The following is a 24658-nucleotide window of genomic DNA, read 5'->3' as shown; positions in this document are numbered from 1 at the left end:
TCCTCAGCCTGATTCCTTCTGTCTATGGACCCTCTAGCATCTTTGCACCTCTTGCAACTGCAAGTAGGCACACTGGGGAAATGTAAAGGACATAGTGTCGTGGGTCTGGGGAAATAGCAATTTCTAGGTTGGAATGCAATTTTATATGTGAGAATCTCAGGTTTGATCGCCGGTACTGCATATCGCTACCTCCTAGCACCACTGGGAGCAAGGATCACAGCTAGAGCAGCCTCTGAGCACTTCTAAGTGTGGGCTCTCAAATTAACAATAACAAAAAGGGAGATGACTACATTAGGGCAAACTTCATCCAACAGAGGATGAGAACAGATGCACAAATAGCCACTGAATACGTGATCCTGAGGTTGATCACTCAGTTTGGTTGACCTTAGGGGACACTGGAGCAATACTCAATAGTGTACTCTCTTTGGGTTCCACTCGCTTCCCCACTTCTCTCTCCTCCCTTCTGGTACTTCTGTGTTTCATAATATTGTCTACAAAACTATTAATTACCAAGTCATTGGCTCAAACTTTTCCTTTAGATAAAACCCCATATTAGGTAAAGAATCACTTCCTCACAATGCTATTCGAAAATGGTGAAAGTAAAAATTGTCTGAAACAGTTTGATTAGAAAAACCCAACTATAAATGTGCTAGGTAATAAGGTCTAATTTTAGGAATAAGATTTTATTCTGTCTTGGGAGCCTGTTGAGCATTCTGCACGTCTCTATCCTTTTTTTTTAGGTCATTTAAAGTTGCTATTTTGACTTCAGAAGATCTATGATTTTATAAAATTCCATGGGTTAATGTTGTTCAGTTTCTTTGATGATATGAAATACCAGTAAAATACACCCCTAACTATTGAACTAATGGATAACATCTCTTTGTATCCACTGTAGTGGCATCTTCTGAAAATGTTTCTGCAGAATGTGCCAAAGGAATTGGAGATATACCACAGTTACTTGCTTTACATATGGCCAGCCCAGGTTCTATTCCAATGAGTAATCTCTGAACACGGAGCCAGAAGTAAGCTCTGAGCACCACTGCAACAAAAAAACAATGTTTTGAAGAAATTAAAGTACTTAAAGATTCTATTGAATATCCAGTCCAGCCAGTTTTAGTATCATTCTCTTCCTAGCTGTAATGTTTAGAGAATTAGTATATGTAAAGATTATACACTCTGGGTAATTAAAAATATAGTTCCCTACTTATCATGACATGCTTGCATGGTCATATCCATATAGACATTCACTCACATATGTATATGTATAAAAATATACATGAAGAGAAAAAGATGCAAATAGGGTACTGAAAAATCCAATAAAATATGTAGAATCACATATACAAAAATTTTTTACTAGTGAAATACCATGTGATACAGTTGTAGACTTACAAACTTTCATGATTGTGTTTAAGTTATACAATGATCAAGTACCCATCCCTCGACCAGTGCCCATTCTCTACCACCAGTGATCCCAGTATCCCTACCACCACCCCCACCCCATCCACCTCCCAGCCCCCTCTGTGACAAGGCATTCCCTTTTGCTCTCTCTCTCCTTTTGGGTGTTGTGGCTTGCAATATAGGTATTGAGTAGCCATCATGTTAGGTCTATAGTCTACTTTCAGCCCTCATCTCCCATCCCAAGTGGATCCTCCAGACCCCCTTTACTTGGTGTTCCCTTCTCTATTTGGGCTGCCCTTTCCCCCAGCATGTGCGGCCAGCTTCCAAGCCGTGGAACAAAGCTCCTGGTACTTATCTCAACTATTTTTGGGTGTTAGTCTTCCATTCTGTTACTTTATATTCCACAGATGAGTGCAATCTTTCTATGTCTATCCCTCTCTTTCTGACTTATTACACTTAGCGTGATACTTTCCATGTTGATCCACTTGTATGCAAATTTCATGAGTTCATCTTTTCTAATTGCTGATAGTATTCCATTGTGTAGATGTACAAAAGTTTCTTTAACCAATCATCTGTTCTTGGGCATTCAGGTTCCTTCCAGATTCCGGCTATTATAAACAGTGCTGCAATGAACATACAAGTGCAGATGTCATTTCGACTATACGTTTGCCTCTCCGGGATATATATCCAGAAGTGGTATTACTGGGTCAAATGGGAGCTCAATTTCTAATTTTTTGAGAAGCTTCCATACTGTTTTCCAAAAGGGCTGAACCAGTCAGCATCCCCACCAGCAATGAAGGAGGGTCCCTTTCTCCCCACATCCACTCCAACAGCGATTGCTTTTGTTCTTTCAGATGTGTGTCAGTCTCTGTGGTGTGAGGTGATATCGCCTAGTTGTTTTGATCTGCATCTCCCTGATGATTAGTGATGAAGAGCATTTTTTCATGTGCCTTTTGGCCATTCGACATATACAAAATTTTTAAAGCATACAATTTAAATGGACAGATACCTGTTTACTGAGAAATTGAATATACTTTATGTTGCAAAAGTGGTTATAAATTTTTCTTCCCCTTCTAAACCTACACTGATATTCTCCTCCTGAACTTACCATGAACTTACATATGTGATTTGCTTTGGTCTGTAGGACAATAGTAAATGCTACATAACAGATACTTGAAAAGCTCTTTGAGAGAGAGACATGCATAGAAAGATCGCACTCATTTGTGGAATATAAAATAACAGTGTGGGAGACTAACACCCAAGAGTAGTAGAGATAAGGACCAGGAGTTCTGCCCCACAGCTTGGAAACTGGCCTCACATGCTGGGGGAAAAGGCAGCTCAGATAGAGAAGGGAACACCAAGTAGAGGATGTTGGGAGGACCCATTTGGGTTGGAAGATGTGAACTGAAAGTAGACTATAAACCGAACATAATGGCCACTCAATACCTCTATTGCAAACTACAACACCCAAAAGGAGAGAGAACAGAAAAACCACCCGCAGAGGCAGGGTGGGGTGGTGGGGGTTAGAGTGGGGAGGGTGGGAGGGATACTGGGAACATTGGCGGAGGAGGATGGGCACTGGTGGAGAGATGGGTAAATGATTACTGTATGACTGAGATGCAAACACAAAAGTTCATGTTTGTAACTGTACATTACAATGATTCTCTAATAAAATTAAAAAAATAAAAGCTCTTTGACAATGAGTATTTCCTTTCTCACTGTATTTGGAAATGGATCACTGCTATGTTAATAACCATGGGCTATACCAGTGAAAAATGAGAGACTTGCATGCTAATCACCCCTCCATTTTAGTCAATAATAAGTTCAGCTTATAAGCACAGCTGCCTTGGGAAACTGACCAAAGATACATGAGTGACCCCAGATAAAGCCATCAGGACAGTCCAGCCAAGCTCAGCCCAGATTCAATTCACAGAATCATGAAATAAATAGATGTTTGTTATGTTACTGAATGTTGAGGTTGTTTGCTATGTTCACATAACTGGTGCACTTGATAACATGATATGAGATACTGAGTAGGGAAATGTAAGGCAAGGTTCTTGCATATAGGGACCCACAATGGGAAACAAAGAATGTCAATAAAATCTGCAGTTAAACAGGCAATGTGATATCTGTCAGCACCATGTTCTGACTTATAAATTATAGAAAAGGTGTTAATTAGAAGGTAGAAGCAGGGAGTGAGAATGAAGTAAAGGTGTAAGCTAATAATATATCTTTAAATAAGGAAAGAGAAGGCATCTTGAACTAGTACAATCCAGAAAGAAATGTGGCATGGGAAACCTGGGAAAGGAAATGTGGCAGATAAATTTAATGGAGTTAGAAACTTCTGGGATCTGCTTGGTCAAAGAAGTTAACGCTAAAACAAAAGGCAATGAGACTGTTGAAAAGTATAGACACTAATACCCAGTTAATAATGAAAATATATGACAACCACTTTTTAAAGTTATAATACTGATATCTTGATGAAAATGGTGAATGAATTATAGATACCTGGGGTCATCTGCTTTATCACCTCCCTTCTTTAAAGAACCCTGGTAATGATAGTAGGAAATGATCACTCTGGAAAGAACTGCAAGCTGAAAGTAAAGATAAACTCTCAGTATCTGTATTATAAGCCATAATGCCCAAAAGGAGGGGGGGGCGAGAGGGAGAGAGGGAGGAGAAAAGTCAATGCCATAAAGACAGACAGAGGTTTAGGGGGGGGTTGTGGGGGGTAGCAGGAGGGAAAAAGGGATCTTGGTGACGGGAAATCTACTTGGTGAAGGGATAGGTGTTGGAACATTGTATGACTGAAACCCAATCATAAACAGCTTTGTAACTGTGTATCTCATAGTGACTCAATTTAAAAATAAATAAATAAATAAAAATAAGAACCTTATGATACCAATGGTCAACTCACACTGCAGTGTAATTTATTTATATATCTATATGTATATTTATTTAGGTTTGGGGGCTACACATGGCAAAATTCTTGAATTACTCCTGGTTCTGTGTCAGCAGTCAGTTCTGGTGGTGTTCAAGGAACTATAAACAGTACCAGACATCCAACCAGGGTTGGCTGCATCCAAAGCAATACCTTGCCTCCTGCACCATTTCTCCAGCTCTGCTGTGTTTTAACTTTGAGTGTTTGATTGGCAGATGTGAGCCAATTAATTCTCCCAGAAGGAGAAACAGTGAGAATTCTAAATCTCTCTGTGAAGTCATGAAATACAAAACCTGGGAGTTGCTTTCAAATCATTCTTTCCTCTTCAAAAGAGAGAAAATGAAACTAACACAGATGCTCTGACAGGAAGGCCAAGTCAAGAATAAGCACTAACCAGAGTTTCTGAATCTTGTGTTAATCATGGTAGAAAGAAGCAAACACTTACACTAAGTCATTTTATATATTTTATATGTATATATACATATATATTTAATTTTAATGAATCACCATGATTGAAAATCATCTATCATGTTGACTAAGACCATCCATGATAACTCACAGTCCCAGAAGGCTGAATCTAGATGTTGAACATGGGAGTCTCCTGGTGGACAGTTCCAGAATGAAATTGATCACATCATATTCAATCAACAGTTTTGCCTGACCAAGGTCGCTGTTCTCCCAAAATTCCAAACGGGATCAGACCACCATCTCCTTCATGCAAAATTTTACTTCACGAAGCAGGAAGAAAGGGCTGCAAAGTTTAAAAAGAGAACGACCACCAACTGGGAGCTCTTTGGTACTATTGCTGTAATATGAGAAGATGCTGTCGTTGACAACATCGAGGGGTAATATGATCGACTGGTTCAGAACCTTTTATATATTGGCAACTATCGCCTGATCTGCCTGTTGTCCATCGTCTACAAGTTATTCACTCAACTCATCCTTAATTGGATTGGCAGAACACTAGATGAAGGACAATCATGCAAGCAAGCTGGGTTCTGAAAAGGATTCAGCATGATTTACCGTATCCACATGGTGACCAAGTTCATTGAAGTTTCACTAGAGTTGACAATGCCACTTTGTCTAACATTCATTGATTTAAAGAAGGCCTTTGATTCTTTTGAGACTGAAGCAGTCATCAGAACCCTAGACAAACAGGGCGCTCAAACTCAGTACATCGAGAACCTCCGCAAGCTGTATTATGGATTCACCACCAGTATCTCACCATTCTACAAGGAAGTAATCATCGACATAAAGAGAGGGGTTTGGCAGGACAACACCATTTTACCAAAACTCTTCAGTGCCACCCTTGAGAACATCATGTGACAACTGGAATAGGAAGGAATGGGAGTGAAGATAGATAGTCAGAAAGTACACCACCTCCGCTTCGCTGATGACATTGTTCTAATAATACCAAACATTAGCCAAATGGCATGAATCCTGGCTGACTTTGACCAGAATGTGGATAGGTCAGACTACAGCTGGATCTCACAGACAATTTTCATGAGAAACGGGCTAGTTCCTGATGTTCCATTTGCTCTCAACAGAATGAACATCTCTGAATGCAGCAGTTATATGTACCTAGGTCGAGAACTCAACATGATGAATGGCTTGGCACCTGAGCTGCACAGGAGGAAGAGAGTGGCATAGAATGCCTTCAAGAGCATTGCAGAAGTTAAGAGGATGAAGGAACTCTGGCTCTGGGCACAACTTTTTGAGTCCACCATTCTCCCTGCACTAACATATGCCTCAGAGACCTGGGCCCTATGAAAACAGGGTAAGAATGCTATTCGGGTCTCCCAAAGAGGAATAGAAAGAGATATGCTTGGAATATCACATTTCACTCAAGTGAGAGAAGAAATCAAGAGTTCCGCCCTCCATCAACAATCGAGAATCAGGAACACTGTCTTCTCTGCCAAGGCATCGAAAATCAGATGGGCCAGACACGTAATGTGGTTTGGAGATGACCACTGAACTAGAGCTGTTACTGACTGGATTACATGGGATGTCGAAAGAACACGTGGCTGCCCACCTACAAGACTTCTTCATCAAGACCCTCTTCCTGTTCCTGGAGCGAGCAAATGCCATTGGGCTACACTAGCATGCGACAGAGATGAATGGAGACGTTACTGGCACTTGCTCAGGCAAATCAATGAGCAACAGAGTGACAAGTGATAAAAGTGATACAAGTGAATCACCATGATATGCTGTTACAGACTTACAAATTTTCGTGATTACATTTTAATCAAAAAAATGTTTTGAGTACCCATCCCTCCACCAGTGCCCATTGTCTACCACCAATGTTCCCAGTGTCCCTCCCACCACCCCTACCCGTTCCCAACCCCTGCTCTTATGGCAAACACACTCCCTCTCCTCTTTCTCTCTCATTTTTGGTGTTATGGTTTGCAATATAGGCACTAAGAAACCACCATGTTTGGTTCATAGTCTACTTTCAGCATGCATCTACCATCACGAGCTATCCCTCCAACAATTATTTCCTTAGTGGTCTCTTCTCCATTCCACCTGTCTTTTCCCCCAGCACATGAGATCGGCTTCCAAGCATAAGGTCCTCCTGGATCTTCTACTATCCTTTGGTGCTATTCTACTATTATGTTACTTGATGTTCCAGAAATGAGTGCAGTCATTCTGTGTCTGTCCCACTCAGTCCTTTTAGAGTTTCTGACTGGGTCTGAAAAATCAAACATGGAAAGATTAATAGGTTAAAAAAACATACATCTGTATTATCTAACTTGATGTGACTGGAGAGCTTTGTAAGAAAATGAAGATGCAAAGAAACAAACTATTATACTTTTGTGATGGGAAGAAATTGTTCCTGTTTTATATTTTATAATATTTGATCAAAAGTGGGTAATCATGGAGGAAAATCATGGTAAAGAGGTAAATGCAGAAAACTAGCAAAACTTAATGAGGCCTGCTTATTCAGATTTTTTACAGCCTCGTTTTTTCTTTAGAGAGATGAGGCTGGTCCTTTCTTCCAGGTGTAGGGAGAGCATCTTTCACAGGGGACTTTTATGACATTTAAGGAAAGAAACATGGGGATATCTGATTCTGCTTTTTCTCAAAATCCTTTAGCTCAGACTATTCAATATTTTATTAATTAATTAATTCTATTTAATCACCATGGAATACACAGTTACAAAGCTGTTTATGATCGGGTTTCAGTCATACAATGTTCCAACACCCATCCGTCCACCAGTGTTAATTTGCCACCACAAATGACCCCAGTTTCCCTCCTGCCTCCCATCCTCCACAGCCTGCCTCTATGGCTCCATGCACTGTTCTTCTCTCTCGCACGCACTCTTTATCTATCTCTATCTTTCTCTCTGTATCTCTCTCCTTTTGCACACTATAGTTTCCAATATAGATACTGAGAGTTCATCATGTTTGGTCCTTTTCACACTATTAGCACAAATTTCCCATCCAGAGCTATCACTTCCAACCATCATTGTCATAGTAGTCCTTTCTCTATTCTATTTCAATTGCCCTCTCCTCCAGCACATGAATCAGGCTTCCAACCATGGACCAATCCTCCTGACCCTTGTTTCTACTGTCCTCATATATTAGTCTCATGCTATATCTTTTTAAATATCTTAAAAATGAGTGCCGTAATTCTATTTCCATTCCTTTCCTTCTGACTCATTTCACTCAACGTAATACTCTCCATGTCAATTAATTTATAAATGAATTTTATTACTTCATTTTTACTAACAACTGTGTAGTATTACATTGTGTAGATATATTATAGTCTATTTTAACCACTTTTCTGTTTTCAGATTGTTTCCAGATTCTGGCTATTGTGAACAGTGCTGCAGTGAACATAGAAGTGCAGATGTTAATTCTGCTGTGTGTTTTTGCACCTCCAGGATATATTCCCAGAAGAGGTATTGCTGCTGAGTGATATGAAAACACAATTTATTGAGTTCTATCAAATCCATCTTTTGTCATTATTCTTTTTGGGGTATGGCTATATAAGCCCTGTTGAATTTCATTTAGGCTAATTTTGAAACCAAAGTAACATGCTCTGAAGTCTATACTACATAAGTTAGTATGTAGTTCATTATCTCCACAAACCAAGTTTGAGCTCTCTGTCCTTTTTTCATGGACTTATCTGAGATAGACTGAAACAGAAAAATGCTGTTGAGGGTGGAGGTGAGAGTGAGAAGAGAGGTAGTACAGGTGTTAAGGTTCTTTCCTTGCACATGTGGTCAATCCTGGTGGATTGCTGGTGCCACTCCTGAGAACCCACCAGGAGTAATCGCTGAACAGAGTCAGGACTAAGTCCCAAGAACTCCTTTAGATGTTTCAAATACAATTTTAACTGCTTCTGAAACAAGAAAATACTAACAAAAATGGGGTTTTTTCTTTAAATTTTATTTCCAAGTAGCTGTTCACAGTAATTAATTACATTTAATATTTCAACACCAATCCCACCACGATTACACCTTCCCACCACCATTATTTCGAGTTTCCCCACCATCACTACCCAAGCGTGCCCAAAAGGCAGATGCTAAGTAATTTATTTTGTATTGCCTGTTATGAATAATTGACTAAAGATGATCAAAAAGGTTTCCTTAGAGAAAAGTGTGTGAAAATTGTTGTATCTCATCTTGGAACAATTAAGCCCCTGTATTAGAGATCATTAACATGCTATTAAAGCTTGAGTCTTATGTGATAATATATATGTACATATACATTTACATATATATTATTTTTATCAAGATTGGTTGTCTTCAACCTTACACCCCATCAAATGTGGTGTGCTACTTTTTGTATATTAGTGGCATAATTACATGAGAAGTTGCATGGCTGCTTTTGCAGCTGTGTACTCCTGGAGTACCCTATAAACTTTTTCATAGGGTACTAGACTCGGAGTTATTTTAAAAAAAAACAGACAGTGATTTGGGGGTTCTGAGATATCTCTGTAGTGTGCTGCTCTCTTTTGAGTTTCATTTTTGTGTCTGGATCATGGCTGTTAATGCGTTTAAATGGCGCCCAGAGTGTGTCACTCTGTCCTGGTGTGACTTCCAGGACAGTGGAAATGCAGGGAGATGGGGTGAGGGGGCCTATTCCAGATTCCAGATGCCAGGAGATTTCAGTCTCAAGCCCCACATACCTGGGTAAAGATGACATTTTTAATCAAAGGCAGAAAAGAGCATCAACTGCCATTCTGGAGTAACCAGATGGATTTTATGGAAAAAGATGTTCTTTAAGCAATAAGAATGGAGGATAAACTATAATGAAAATATGGAATAGTGATTATGAAGTGAGAAAACTCCTGCACCTTTTATTCAGCACATTCTATGACTATACAGAGCCAGTTCCTCGTTCCCTAACATTCCTCGTACATTATCACTTACATGAGTGTTCTGTCCTGGATATCTGAAGCCCTGACTGCCTTTTTCAGGGTCTCTGTGATATCTCCGGATATATCTGGAAAAACACTCTTCCTTCCTGTGTCCATTTCAGGACTGGGTCATATCTAACGTTTTCAACTTCTTGTTTGATGCTACTTGAGTGATACCTCCATCAGCTGTGAGATCCAAGGGCATAAGGATTTGGTGATAAGAAAAAAACACTAGCAAATTATTTATATGGAGGAGCACATGGGTGTGGGTGATTCTATTCATGTCATCCCCCTAGTATGAGCCACTCAACTCTCTCTTTTGCACTCCAATGGACATTGGAGAAAGTTGGTTTTATTTTAAGATTTTTTGGTTTGGAGGTCACACCAGAGGTTCTCAGGAATTATCCATGTCTCTTCACTCAGGGATTACTCCTGATGGTGCTTGAGAGACCATAAGTGGTGCCGGAAAATCAAACCCAGATCAGCCATGTGCAAGGCCAGCACAGAGTACACTATCTGTATAATCATGTTGGCCCTGAGAGTTGATTTTAGTACAGTTGACTCTCCCATTGTCACTTGCAGCTGTAAAAGATTCTGGAAAACTGACAATATGTAGCCAAGCACTGTGAGCAAACCCAGGATCTGTTAGAAAGTGGGAAGAAGAATGTACAAAAGTAACTCCATTTCTCAGACAACTCAGAAAGTCCATCAAGAAAAGTTGAAGTAGACTTGAAGTGTAATTAGACTCTGTCTTTATCTGTAAATTAGGGATGATAATTATGCATGTTTCTAGTGGGGCTTAAATGAGGTGACCAGGATTATTTGAGGTAACATGACAATTTATTCAAATAATGACTGCCACTCAGCACATGCTCTTTAAAAGTGAGCTAATCCTGAAAACTAACAACAAAAGTTTTGACTAAACTTCCTTCGTTCGTTCCTTCCTTCCTTCCTTCCTTCCTTCCTTCCTTCCTTCCTTCCTTCCTTCCTTCCTTCCTTCCTTCCTTCCTTCCTTCCTTCCTCCCTTCCTTCCTTCCTTCCTTCCTTCCTTCCTTCCTTCCTTCCTTCCTTCCTTCCTTCCTTCCTTCCTTCCCTTTTCTAAACCATTCATTTATTATCCCCATTTTCTATTTTCTTTCCTTCAAGTTTTCTTCTCTTTAGTTATGCCCCTAGGACAGGGACTAGAAAGGTGACAAAAAAGATGAACCTCCATTCCACAGGAGAGCGAAGACCTTTTGCATCAAGCAATCTATACAGTAAAGTCTATGGCAGAATAACTAGATGTGGTTAGTAACATGTATTATTTCTATGGAAGCCCCTGTTTAAGCAGAAAAAAATTGAAAGAGCAAAATCTAAAAAAATTAAAAATAGAAAAATAATATAAAAATCAACATTACCAAAATATTTTGTGCAAGGTCTGATTCACCTGGCATGTTCTCAGTCATCTTTTGCCTGTCACCATGCTCCACAGAACACAACCTGCCTAGTAGGGGGTAGTTGCCTACAGAAATGCTAAGGTGAAGTATGGTACAAAGTATTCATTAAGTAGCTAATTTTATTTTAGTGCTACTTCATAATACCAAGTCTTGTGCTATTGTCTGTGTATTATATAATCTATGTGCTAGTGCTAGTGCTAGTGTGTGTGTGTGTGTGTGTGTGTGTGTGTGCCACATGTAGTAGTGCTCAGATCTTACCCCTGGCTTTGCATTCAGGGATCACTCCTGGCTTGGTAGGGGGACCTGCAGGGGTTCTGGTGATTGGATCCAGGTTGGCTACTGCAAGCAAATACCCAACCCTCTGTACTATTTCTCCAACTCCATATTACTATTCTATGTTTTTTTTTTTTTTTGGGTCACACCCAGTGATGCTCAGGGGTCATTCCTGGCTCTGCACTCAGGAATTACCCCTGGCCGTGCTCAGGGGACCATATGGGATGCTGGGAATCGAACCCAGGTCGGCCAAGTGCAAGGCAAACGCCCTACACGCTGTGCTATCACTCCAGCCCCCAATTCTATGTGTTTTATGTATGACTCATGTCTTTACCCTGTGTGTTTGCAAAGAGCTTATCACATAGTAAATTCATAATAAATAACTTCTGAACAATAAAAATGTATTCAAACTGATGGAAATCACAACTATTATCTAGTCTTCCATATATACATGGAAGATTTGTCAAGATATCCATTTTTGAGGAATGGACTCCTTAGTAATAAATGAATAACCCTTTTTATTATACAATGTGATTAAAATTATTAAAAATTTCTTTTTTTGCATTATTTTTAATTACCTAATTTGGATAATATGGATAGAATACAGTTAGTTTTTGGTATTGATACAAAATTGGTGCACCCAAACACCACCAAAGTGTTCATGTCCCACCACAATTTTACCTGAAGATTCAAAAGAAAAAAAATACCATTTTATAGAAGAAGCAAAATCTAAGATGTAGATCATGCACAAGTATTGAAAAGAAAGTATTTTTTGTTTATTGAATATGGATTAAGGCCTAAGTTTTAAACCATTGAGTAGTCTGTGTTAGATTTTTTCTTTCCAATTTCCTTTGTATAATGCTGAGGTGTAGGATAACATAGCCTCAGTAGTTTAGGTTTATTGGGTTACTCCCGTTACAGTGCTCCTATTCCTCTTTGTTTATTTGTAGCTTCTTTCTTAGTGTTCTGTTGACTTGTAAATAATGTTTTTCTCTTCTCCTTGAGTCCTTTGCATAGTTTATTCAGAGCATGTCTTTTTGTATGGACAGAGGAAGACATTTAATATTATGCCTTTGCAATTGAGATTTAATTGGCTTTGAATATTATTAATTCCCGGGCATCTGCTTTCTTGACTGTAGCCTTGGTTGCCCTCAGTTCCTAGCCCTCTAAAAGGCAGGGTCTCAACGTGGGACGAAGAAGGACCCAGGGCAAGCGGTGAGTTATGTGCTACCCTGGCATCGAGATGGGCCTGGCCAAAGTGCCTAATTCTTAACTATAAGTTAAGAGCTTGATCATAGACAAATGCTGTCATGATCCAATAGTAATTATGAGACTGGGACCCTGCCAGGGATAGGAAAGACTGATCTGGCCTGAGCACTGTAGTCTGAGATTGAGATGGCCCCAGGAGAGCAATTCTATAAGCTTTAATGCATCTCTTATTGTGTCCATATAAAATAATTAATATTATGAATTCTTATATGTTTGCTGGCTGAGGAGAAGAGAAACACATTCATGGGACTCCGCCCTTGGGTGGATCCTCCTGCTGAAAGAGAATTAAGTCCTAGGAGAAGCATCCCCTAAGGGAAAGGAACCTTACCCTATTGATGGTGACCACACCTACGTGTATGCCCCAACCCCCTGATGCTGTGGAGATTTAACTAGGCTGTGAGAGTGGGTTGGGGGGCCAGATCCACGAGCCAGATCCACGGGGCAGATCCACGGGGAGAGATCCAGGAGAGCGGGAGAGAAGCGGAGGGAGAGAATGAAATAAACGGATCGAGCAAGCAGTTTGGCCTTCTTCCTTCTTCCTTCCGTCGCCTGCCCTCGACTAACAGCACACACAGCGGTTCTGGGGCACCGGATGCGGGTGGTGAGACAGAGCCGCCCAGAGAGCCCGCGAGTGTACGCGCCCCCTCGGCGTGTTTTAGTTTTTTACACTGAGGAATTTTAAATGTTACAGAAGAAAAGTCTACTTGTGAATCTATAAATGCTTCTTAATTGGATAGCTTTCCTACTTACTCTGGTATTGTAGTAAATAAAATAATTTAGGTGAAGTATGAAATAGCAAAGTTTTGTTAACCCAACACCCACAAAACTGACATATTTTACTTTTTATCCATTTGTGTTTTCTAGTGACTTTGTTCTGGTCCCATAGCTATTTTGATTTTGTGTATCCTGGAGCAAAAATTCTAGGCTGGAAGTTATAATAATAGTAACTTTACCAATTTATTGAGCACATAGTATGTGACAATAGCTACATCAAATTAATTACATATATTTCAACAAACTCTTGGAAGTAAGTAGTACCTCATTTTATTTTCTTATGGGAGAATTAAGAACCATAGAGACTAAGTAAGCTTGGAAACTTAACATAGATTTTAAGTACACAAAAATTCTTGAACCTTTATTACATCTAAGACACTCAGACCCAACCTTGTGTTATGTGGTTCTTCTTTACAATCCTCTACCTATTTTCCTGTTCTGGATCCTAAGGGAAGCCTTCTAGAATAAGCACCAACATTTTTCCTTGACTGGATTTCCTTCCATCCATCTAAAACTCTCTGAAACTCTCTACTGGTTTTAGAGTTGGTAAGCATTCCAATCCCTCTCAGAGAGTCCAGCAAGCTACCGAGAGCATCCTGCCCACCCGGCAGAGCCTGGCAAGCCGCCTGGGGCGTATTTGATATGCCAAAAACAGTAACAAGTCTCACAATGGATATGTTACTGGTGCCCACTCAAGCAAATTGATGAACAATGGGACAATAGTGCTACAGTGCTAAGCATTCCAATAAAAGTGCTTAGTTATCCATTCCATTACAATGAAACTTGACTATCACCAGCACTTTAGAAGTGATTCTATTTTTTTTTTTTTTTTTTTTGCTTTTTGGGTCACACCTGGCGATGCACAGGGGTTACTCCTGGCTCTGCACTCAGGAATTACCCTTGGCCGTGCTCAGGGGACCATATGGGATGCTGGGATTTGAACCCGGGTCAGCCGCGTGCAAGGCAAACGCCCTACCCGCTGTGCTATCTCTCCAGTCCCTCTATTTTTTTTAAGTTCATAACCCTTTGTTATTTAACTCAGGGATATCCTGAATTAAAACCTTTTCTGACCTGGAAATATTTTTGCCCTATGAAATAAACTGATATGTTCCTTATCCTTTTCTATAAGATGTTTATTTAAAAGGCTATTCACAAGAATTTTCAGCAGTTAAAGAAGAAAAAACTTTTAGACATAGTGAATATTATGGCACTATTTTCCCCTGTAGTAGCTATGTGATTGTTTTCTTAAGGAAAACAAGGGCTACCTGTAAAGGAATTTCATGAATTTTATCTAGATCACATCTTGGAAAATCTACTTTAATCTCCTTTAGTCCAACCTCTGATTCATTCATAGAAATTGAGAGGTGCTGCTTCATTTAACAGAAATGTCTGTCTTCGTTTTAGAATAGGATTTTTTATTTAATATCAAACTATTGCTTCCTAACCATGTGTTCCAAAGTAGATATGAAAGATTAAAGGAAACTCTGCCACTCAGGTACTTTATATAAGATCTAACACATAGTAGGTTAGCTACCTCACCTTCCATTTAGTAGTTGCAGAGTTTCTTGAGGGAACAGAGAGATAGATATGTAGGTAAAGGGAGGAGGTAAAGTGTTCAAGTGCTTGCCTTGCCCACTGCTGAACTGGCTCAATCCCTGGCACTGCAAATGGACTGCCAAGCACCTCAGTGAGTGATGTCTAAGTAGAGAGTCTAGACAACACCCAAGTTTTCCCCTCCTCTAAAATCGAGTTCCCTGATGGTATTGAAAGATGTATTTGTTTGTTTTTAATTATGTTTGAGATTCCCATAGAATTTAAAGGTACTGAGAGCCTAGAGGAGTCCTAAGCCATGGACATATAAAATTACTAGTTGTAGGGATCTAAGAGTATTACAGCAGGTAAGGTGCTTGCCTCAAACATTTCATCTGAACTTCCATCCCAAGACTGCATATGGTCCTCTGAGCACTGCCAGCAATGAGAACAGAGCCAGGAGTAAGATCTGAGCACAGTCAGGTGTGGCCCAAACTCCCCACCCTCAAATTACCAAATGTTCTTCCAAGTATTTCCCTCAAGTTCCTTGATTGAGAAGTTTCCAAAGCCTCATTCAATGACCTTATTCAGTTATTTTTAACTCTATTTTTTATTAAGGTGGCAATTATTATAAAGTTGTTCATATAGAGTTTCAGGTTCCCTTTAAAAACTTCCATTCTGCTTTTCTTCTGAATCTATACAAGCATCACTATGTTTCATAAATATCAATGACTCTTTCAGCTATAGCACCAAAACATTTATTTGGTCAGACACGGCCAAAATCTTGTGCTGTCACTGCTCCAGGTAATGGAGATATTTACCTCAAGTGGAGAAAGTTAGTAAACTGGCTTCATACCATTGAAAAGTAGTATTTTCATATTTCTCTGTTTTGATAAATCATTGCTGAAAAATCAAATATCTGTACGTTTAATTAAATTTCATTAGAGTATTTTTTTAAATTTTTTTATTTTATTGAATAACCATGACAAAAGTTAGAAAGCTTTCAGGTTTAAGTCTCAGTCACATAATGATAAAACCCCCATCCCTTCACCAGTGCACATGTTCCACCACCAAGAACCCCAATATACCACCCTCTCACCTCCACCCCCACACCTGAGTGGCTAATGATCTTCACTTTATTCTCTCTATACATTGAATACATTCAATATTTCAACAGAGAAATCACTATTATTATTTGGAATTTCCCCCAACAATCAAACCTGATGAAAAGGCATTATTTGATAATAATGATGAAAACATTATTTTGTTTTCCACTGCTGAGGATGAAGATTATATGAGTTTTTGGATTTCTGTTATTTTAGCTCAGTTCACAGTCTAGATGCATTTCTATCAGAAGCCGCAGGGTACCAAAAAGGGTTAGTAGACCTCCCCTCTCTTTAAGGAGCAGAGGGGCCTCATTAGAGTCTTTTGATAGAGATGTTTTACAATGAATATAGAAGACTCATGATTTCACTTTGAAATTTATTCTACTAAAGATCCTGTCACCTCCTTAAGTCAATAGAAAGGAAAGTAGGTTTGGACTCCATAAGCCTACCTATTACGGGTAACAGATTTTTTAGTCTGTTAAAGGCATCTACATTTCTTATCGCCTTCTTCTTGGCACTCCTCTTTTCTCCTCTCTGTCTCTTATTATGCAGTCATTTGATAAATATCCATCCCTAAATGCATCTTATCCTGGTGTTTCCAATTAGACTCTTTTGTTGATTTGGTTTCACTAGTGCCAACACCTGCAGAGGTTGCCAGTAATAGCTAAAAGTTTCTCTTTTTTTTTTTTGCTAAATTTCATGGCAGAAAATAAAGCCTATGTGTACATGTTAAAATGACTTGGATCCAAGAAACAAATGTCCTGGGAAGTGATTAATAATTTATGCCATGACCCAAACGAAAAACAAAGGTGAAGTGGTAGAGAGAGAGGAGCTGCCTGTCATGGATGCTGGGCGGATAGCAGAACACCGGTGGCCATTGAGTAGGGCCTCTGATGGTTAGTGTTCTCACCTGTAATTCAAGGTTAACTTTCTTTCATGACACATAGTGTAGAGACCAATTAAAGGATATAAAAGAAGCCTCAGATTCAGGACAATTTATTCAATACTCAGCCAAGTAAATCAATTTCCCTGGAGGCAGGACTGAGATGGCAGGAATGGGAGCAATATGAATAAGCTCGATGAATCTGTGAGCAGTGAACAGTCTTTTGTATGGAAGCTTTTAAAGAACTCTTGATGGAGAGGATACTATAGAAGAATCTACCTACAAGAAAATAGTGGAATGAAAACTGGAGGCACAAGTGAAGAGCTAATGCCCATCTCTCTCTCTCACTCTCTCTCTCTGTCTCTCTCTGTGTGTATGTGTGAAAGAGAGAGAGATACAGAGAGAGAGAGAGTGAGTGAACTGAAAGTGAACTGAGACTGGATCACTCCCCAGATAGAAGAATTGGTTTCAACCAATGTATCTGTAGTGTCAAGTCCATGGCCTGAATTTTTATATAGGAGGCTTCCAGGATGCTGGTGGACTTATGGCAAAATAGGTGATTTCCTACATAGCCAGAAAAGCAGCCCACCATGATAGCTTGAGGGCAATAAAGCCAAGTGTAGTATCCCCAGCTGTAGTTGCAACCCCTCACACCTGGTTCAGAGGGGTTAGCGACTAAGGGGATCATTTGAAACTCTGAAGAGGCACAAAAAAAGCAAGTGCATCACAGGGCCATGAACTGGTAGGCAGTCATTCCCTGAGAAAGCACATCCCTGTTCAACCCTGGTTGGCAGGAAAATCAGGTATGAACGAATGTGCAGTTGACCAGTGATGGTCAGATTGCCAGTCTTATCTCACTGAGTGTTCAGAGTGTTCAGAGCAAGCCCCTGTGCCTGCACTGATGTGGTAATGGGCCAAGTAACTGTGGGCAGGTGTATTACTGAGCAACCGGAAATGAAAAGGAAACAGGGAGTATCCTCCAGGGGGAATGCCATGGAGTTTCTTAGAATTATGAAGGTACACATGACGTCCAGAATTGCAGATAAGATTAGCCATGTATACTGCTTAGAGACAGAACTCTTCATTTCCACTAAGGACTTTTCAACATAGAAACTCCAGAACCTTGGGACATTTCAGATCTTAGTCTTATCCCTCTGAGGCTTAAAAAACTTGATGTCCTGAAGACATCACAGTTGCCTGAGGACAAGCACAATCCTGATTAAACTGTCTGAAACCATTCAGCTCTTTCAAAGATACTAAAAAGAGCATCCGTGGCTTCTCCAGATCATTGAAGTCATAGGCACTAATCTGATTTTGGAAGAGAAGCACTGGATCAAAGCTCATGAAAGCTTGGAATTTTGCCTTCAGCTTTTGTGTATCACCAAGAAAAATGAAGGACAAAGGTATTTGGTCACGTCAATACAGTGCTGAAAGTCCAGAAAGATCCTGTACTACTTCAGGTTTTTCTAAGCTGCCTGAAAAAGACTTAAGAACAACAATCATCTCAGTGTTGAATGATCTGAAAGAATCTCATGAACAGAGAACCAACAGGCCTGCAAATACATGTCTTTTCAATAATAAATAAATGAGTGAAATAAACAAATGAAAGAACTCATTTAACCACAAATGAAGAAGCTAAAGAATAGAGGAGCAAGTCTGTGTTGTAGAATGAACAAAACTAAAAATTAAACCAGTAACCATGAATGCAAGGTGCATAAATCCACAAAAATCAATGATAATAAAGGGAGATTAAGGTAAATGAAGAGATTCCAAGAACGATTGCTGATAATATCATGAAGAATAATCTCAAAAGTGCAGAAATTCCAGAATGAGAGGAAAGAGGGAAAGGGATAGAAGATCTGACTGAATAAATAATGGCCCATAATTCCCCAAGTAGGAGAGGGAAACTGGTACACTGATGCAGGTGGCCCAAGTGCCAATCAAAGTAAACCCAAACAGAACAACGCAAAGACACATTGCAATCAAAATGGCAATAAGAAAAGACAAAAATAGGCTCCTTAAATCAGCAAGAAAGAAACAAGGCCTCATATACAAGGGAAAAATACTAGATTTACATCAAATTTCTCAAATGAAACTGCAAGCAAGAAGCTAATGGAACGATGTATTCAAAATACTGAATGAAAAGAACCTTTTACCAAAAATCCTCCATTCTGCAAGGTTATCACTCAAATTTCAGGAAGTGATTAAAAAAATCCTCAGACAGACAGGAATTAAGTCACATCTAAACTAGCTTTTCTAGGGATACTGATTGGTTTTGTATAAAAATTAAAGGTCAAAAAAATTAAGGTCAAGTGGAAATATCTACTAAAATCTTTAAAGAGAAAAGGACCAGAAAATATACATGAGTAGGCACTTGCCTCATTTGTGGCTAACCCAGGTTCAATCCCCAACACCCCAAATGGTTGTCTAACCCTTCCAGGAGGGATACCTGATTGCAGAGCCAGAAGTAAGCCCTGAGCACTGCTAGGTGTAGCCCAATATCAAAAACTAAAAAGGAAACCAGGCAATTTACCCATTAAACTTACCCATTAAAAGCCACAGAGAGGCTGGATAAGTCAGGAAACAAATTTCAACCTTCTGCTGTTTATAGGAGATAATTTTTAACTCTCAGGACAAACAAGTTCTGAGTGAGAGCTTGTAACACAACAGTACACACACCATTTAATAGAAGGGAAGGGAAGGAGGCAGCCACACCCACACCCCTACGCAGCCATCGTGTAAACTCATGTTTTATTTGGATTTCCTGGGTTTTTCCATCAGTCTTTTTTTCTGCTTCGAGATTCAATCTTAGGTCCCCCATTGCATTTCACTTTTGTGTCTTCCTGTTCTTTAAAACTTTGGAAAAAAAAATGTTTGAAAAATAATGATCAATTAATTTTAGAATTTGTATTAATTTTTGAGAGAAGTAATCTGGAGTTCTGACCTCCGTCGATGATCAAGAATCAGGGGCGCTGTCCCATCTGCCAAGGAATCAAAAAACAGATGGGCCGGACATGTAATGCGATTCAGGGAGACATAATGCAATTCAGAGAGGACCGCTGGACTAGAGCTGTTACTGACTGGAGTCCACGGGATGGGATGTCAAAAGAGCGAGTGGCTGCCCACCTACAAGATGGTCAGACTTCTTTGTCAAAACCCTGAATGAACAATTTGAGGCTCTTCATGTTCCTGGAGTGAACAGACGCCATTGGGCCACACTGGCATGCGACAGGGACGAATGGAGATGTTCCTGGCACCTGCTCGAGCAAATTGAAGATCAACGGGATGACAAGTGATGATTAATTTTTTATTCTGTTATTGTTCCTATTAGAATATAGTTGTTTATCTATTTCAGGAATCTGTGTTTCATTATTAATGCAATTGATGACTATTTACCTTAATATATCAAATAAATATCAACTTAATACATTAATCAACAACTCTTCTAATATGTGACTACCCTAATTTTGGATTGGTGATAACAAATATATATATATATATATATATATATATATATGGAGTGATAGCATAACAAGTAAGGTGTCTACCTTGCACGAGGCCGACCCGGGTTTGATTTTTCCGTCCCTCTTGGAGAACTCGGCAAGCTACCGAGAGTACCCTGCCCACACAGCAGAGCCTGGCAAGCTCCCCGTGGCATATTTGATATGCCAAAAATGGTAACAATAAGTCTCACAATGGAGACATTATCGTGCACGCTCAAGCAAATCGATGAACAAAGGGAAGACAGTGCTACAGACAGTGAATATATATATATATATATATATATATATATATAATTTAATGAGTCATGTGACACCTTAAATATAATTTGAAAATATTTCTTCCATTGATGATAAATCAAAAATACTGAGAGTAGTACTAGAACGTTTGCCTTGCTTCAAATTAAAGAAAATTACTATACCAGGAAAATTAAAAATTTTTTCATTCTATGTTTACTTCAAGTTCTTATCTGCCTTATTTCTTTCTGTTGTTACTTTATATTCTGACCCTGGTGTAAACCCCCATCTCTAGGAGACAAGTGAGATGAATAAACTAAAATATTATTACCACAATTCATCTCTTTTTTTCATGGGTTCCTTCAAAAAGTGACCACAACTGTAGAGATTATCTCCATGGAAGGTCTTCAAATATTTTATGCATTAATTCAGAACAAAGCAAGGTGGACTTCAAGGTTTCTCGATGTTTCTTAAAACCATGCTTTTAAAATAATTTGATTTTGTGTTAACTTTTCAGATATTGTGTGAAAAAGGGAAACCAAGTTTGTTTATTTATTTTTTGCCTGTGACTAATCAGTTTTCCCAGCACCATTTGTAATATTTTTTTACTTTACTTCATAACCTAGATTCTTGTCAAATATTAGCTGTTCTTATACCTGAGGTTCTGTCTCTGGATTCAATTCTACTGTTGACTCAAGAGTCTGCCTTTATTCCAACAACACAGGACCTTGATTATTATGACTTTATGTTATAAAAAATAAAAGAAGTGATATCTTTGGCCTGCTTATCCCTCTGGGAGAAGCTGGCAATCTTCTGAGAGTTTCCTGCCCACATGGGACAGCCTTGTAAGCTACCCATGGTGTATTCATATGCAAACTCCAGTAACAAGCTGAGTCTTGTTCCCCTGACCCTGAAAAGCCCCCAGTGCAAGTCTAGATAGACTTCTAAGATTTCAGGGAAAGGACAAAATGAGATGTTACTGAGCCCGCCCGAGAAATAGGTGATTAACGGGATTTCGTGATTCATGATTCGTTATAATTTAAAGTTTGGGTTAACAAAAAATTTTCATTTTCTTTTCATCACCCCCACTCAATATTGTTCCAGCTCTTTGGGGAATTTTATATTTCCACATAAATTTTAACAGCATTTGATCCATGTTCCTAGAATATGTCATGGGAATTTTTATGGGACTGCATTACACCCATATAGTTTATTGGGTAAGAGGATCATTTTAATAAGACTAATCCATAAACAGGAGATGTCTTTCCATTTTCTTGTGTATTCCATTTATTTTGATGTTGATTTACTATCTTTAGTAGAAGTCAGTGGGCTGGAGCTATAGCGCAGCGGGTAGGGCGTTTGCCTTCCACAAGGCTAACCTGGGTTCAATTCCTCTATCCCTCTCGGAGAGCCCAGCAAGCTATCTAGAGTATTCTGTGTGCATGCCAGAGCCTGGCAAGCTACCCAGGGCATATTCGATATGCCAAAAACAGTAACAAGTCTCACAATGGAGATGCTACTGGTGCCCGCTCGAGCAAATTGATGAACAACGGGATGACAGTGCTACAGTGCTGCAGTGCTACAGTAGAAGACTGTATGGCAGTTCTTTATAAAAATGAAAGGGAATTCAGGTGGTAATGGAATCAATGATTGGCCTGGTAATTTGAGCACTTTTATGAAATTTCCTCTTCTTTGTGTGCTTTTTAATATATATTACAACTCATATTTACAAATATTACTTACATATGTTTCCATCCTTAGAACTTTGTCATGTATTTGGACAGGAAGCTATCAAAGCAACAGTTTTCTGATTGTGGTTTTGAGACAGTCAATTTCCAGAGCTGAGAGGTTCTAGCGAGTTATTAACATTTAAAAACCACATCTATCAGAATGAATGAAGCCTCCCAACCAAGTTTAGATTCCACAGCTTTTCAGTACCACATGTTTCATGTCCCTCAATGCCCCATTAAACATATTTAAGTAGGCACCTCATTTCATGGAAGAGGAGACTACCACAGAGAACACAATCATATTTAATTTTACAGGAAATATCTTGGCACAAGTATAATTTTAATTCTGATTTTATATATTCTATCTATATAGTTATACTCTAGGTATATATTCTCTCTATACATATCTATGTATATACATATCTATATAAAACTCTACATATCTATATATGTATATATAGATATACTCTCATATATAACTCCTTCAGTATCCTATAATGTCTGGACTTTTCTTTTCTTGGATTATTATTGTCAAAAATATAGCTTACAGGGTTTCCTCAGACTGGGTTCATTCTTTATGTCATTTTGGGTGTATGGATATGAATTTTGTCAAAGGGTAGAGCCCTGATGTAGTGGATATCGGGTTGGGGCATTTCCAGTGGACAGATCTTCCAGATGTTCCATTTAGATTTTATTATTGTTGATCACAGAAGAGGCATCTCCAAATTCTTCTGTAATAATTGGTTACAGCTGCTTAAAGATCTGATCGTAATACCTTTGCTCAAGCTACTTTACCAGTAATTTATATTTTCTTCTTATTGTATTTTCTTTATCTCTAAGAAAGAAAATATCCAAGATTATAAAATGATTCGAAATTAATTCAGAAAAAGGGTAGTTTTCACTTGCTTTCGAATTTTATAGTGAAATTATATGCCATCTTATATTAGGCTTTCATTGACAGATTCCCTTTAACTGGAAGAAAATTAAGACTATATTGCATCTTGCACACGACCAATGTGGGTTCTATTTCTCTGCTCCTCTTGGAGAGTTTGGCAAGCTACTGAGAGTATCTCACCTGCATAGCAGAGCCTGGCAAACCACTCGTGGCGTATTCGATATGCCAAAAACAGTAATAACAAGTCTCACAGTGGAGACATTACTGGTGCCCGCTCGAGCAAATAGATGAGCAATGGGATGACAGTGATACAGTGATACAATATTTTAATAGATGCTATATTTCTTTAAAGAAATGGGAAAATCATAGTAAGATGAAAGTTTTCTTTTTCAACTGTCAGTGACAAGTTCTCTATGAAAATCATACAAATAGTTAGAATGATACGCATCTGTGGGATATAAAGAAACTTTGTAGGGGAATATTAAATGCCCAATGACAATAGAAATGAAGAGCAAGAGAACTGGTCTTCAGCAGGAAGCTTGCCACTGCCACTGGGGCAGGGAGGGGATTAGTTAGGGAAGGGAACATCAGGTCAATGAGGAAGAGGGAAAGTGCCTACCACAGAGGCAGGTTGGGGCTAGGAGGGAAACTGGGGACATTGATGGAAGGTAGTATACAACAGTGAAGGAACTGGTGTTGGAACAACATCCATCTGAAATTCAGTTATAATATCTTTGTAAATTCATGGTGATTCAGTGAAAAGAAGGAGAAAAATATTAGTTAATAGACACTGGGAGCTGTGGCAGGAGAAACAGACCCTCCGCTCCTAAAGACTGTGATCCTGAGGTCTCCTAACCCATTTTGGCACCAGAGCGGCTTCTTGCAGCCATGCATTTTGACTGTGAACTGAGCTAAAATATTAGAAACCCAAAACCACACGGCTGTGACCGCGCAGACTCAGAGTCTTCACTCTCAGCAATGAAGAGAAATTATTAGATGATGCCTATTCAGCAGGCCTGATTGTTGGGGAAATTTTTCAAACAATAATAGTGAGTTCTGTATGGAAATATGGAATGTACTCAAAGTATATAGAGAATAAAGGGAATATCATTAGCTACTTAAGTGGGGGGTGGGGTGAGAGGGAGGTGTATGGGGTTCTTGGTGGTGGAACATGTGCACTGGTGAAGGGATGGGGGTTTAATCAGTATATGACTGTGATCTAAACCTGAAAGCTTTGTAATTTTTTTTCATGGTGATTCAATAAAATATTTTTTATAAAAAAAATAGGCAGACACTGTAGACCTTTATAGAAACAGGGTTC

This window comes from Sorex araneus, chromosome 3 (assembly GCF_027595985.1).
Source record: "Sorex araneus isolate mSorAra2 chromosome 3, mSorAra2.pri, whole genome shotgun sequence".
Lineage (NCBI taxonomy): Eukaryota > Metazoa > Chordata > Mammalia > Eulipotyphla > Soricidae > Sorex > Sorex araneus.
The sequence above is the reverse complement of the archived record's forward strand: the minus strand, read 5'-3'. Positions refer to the sequence as shown.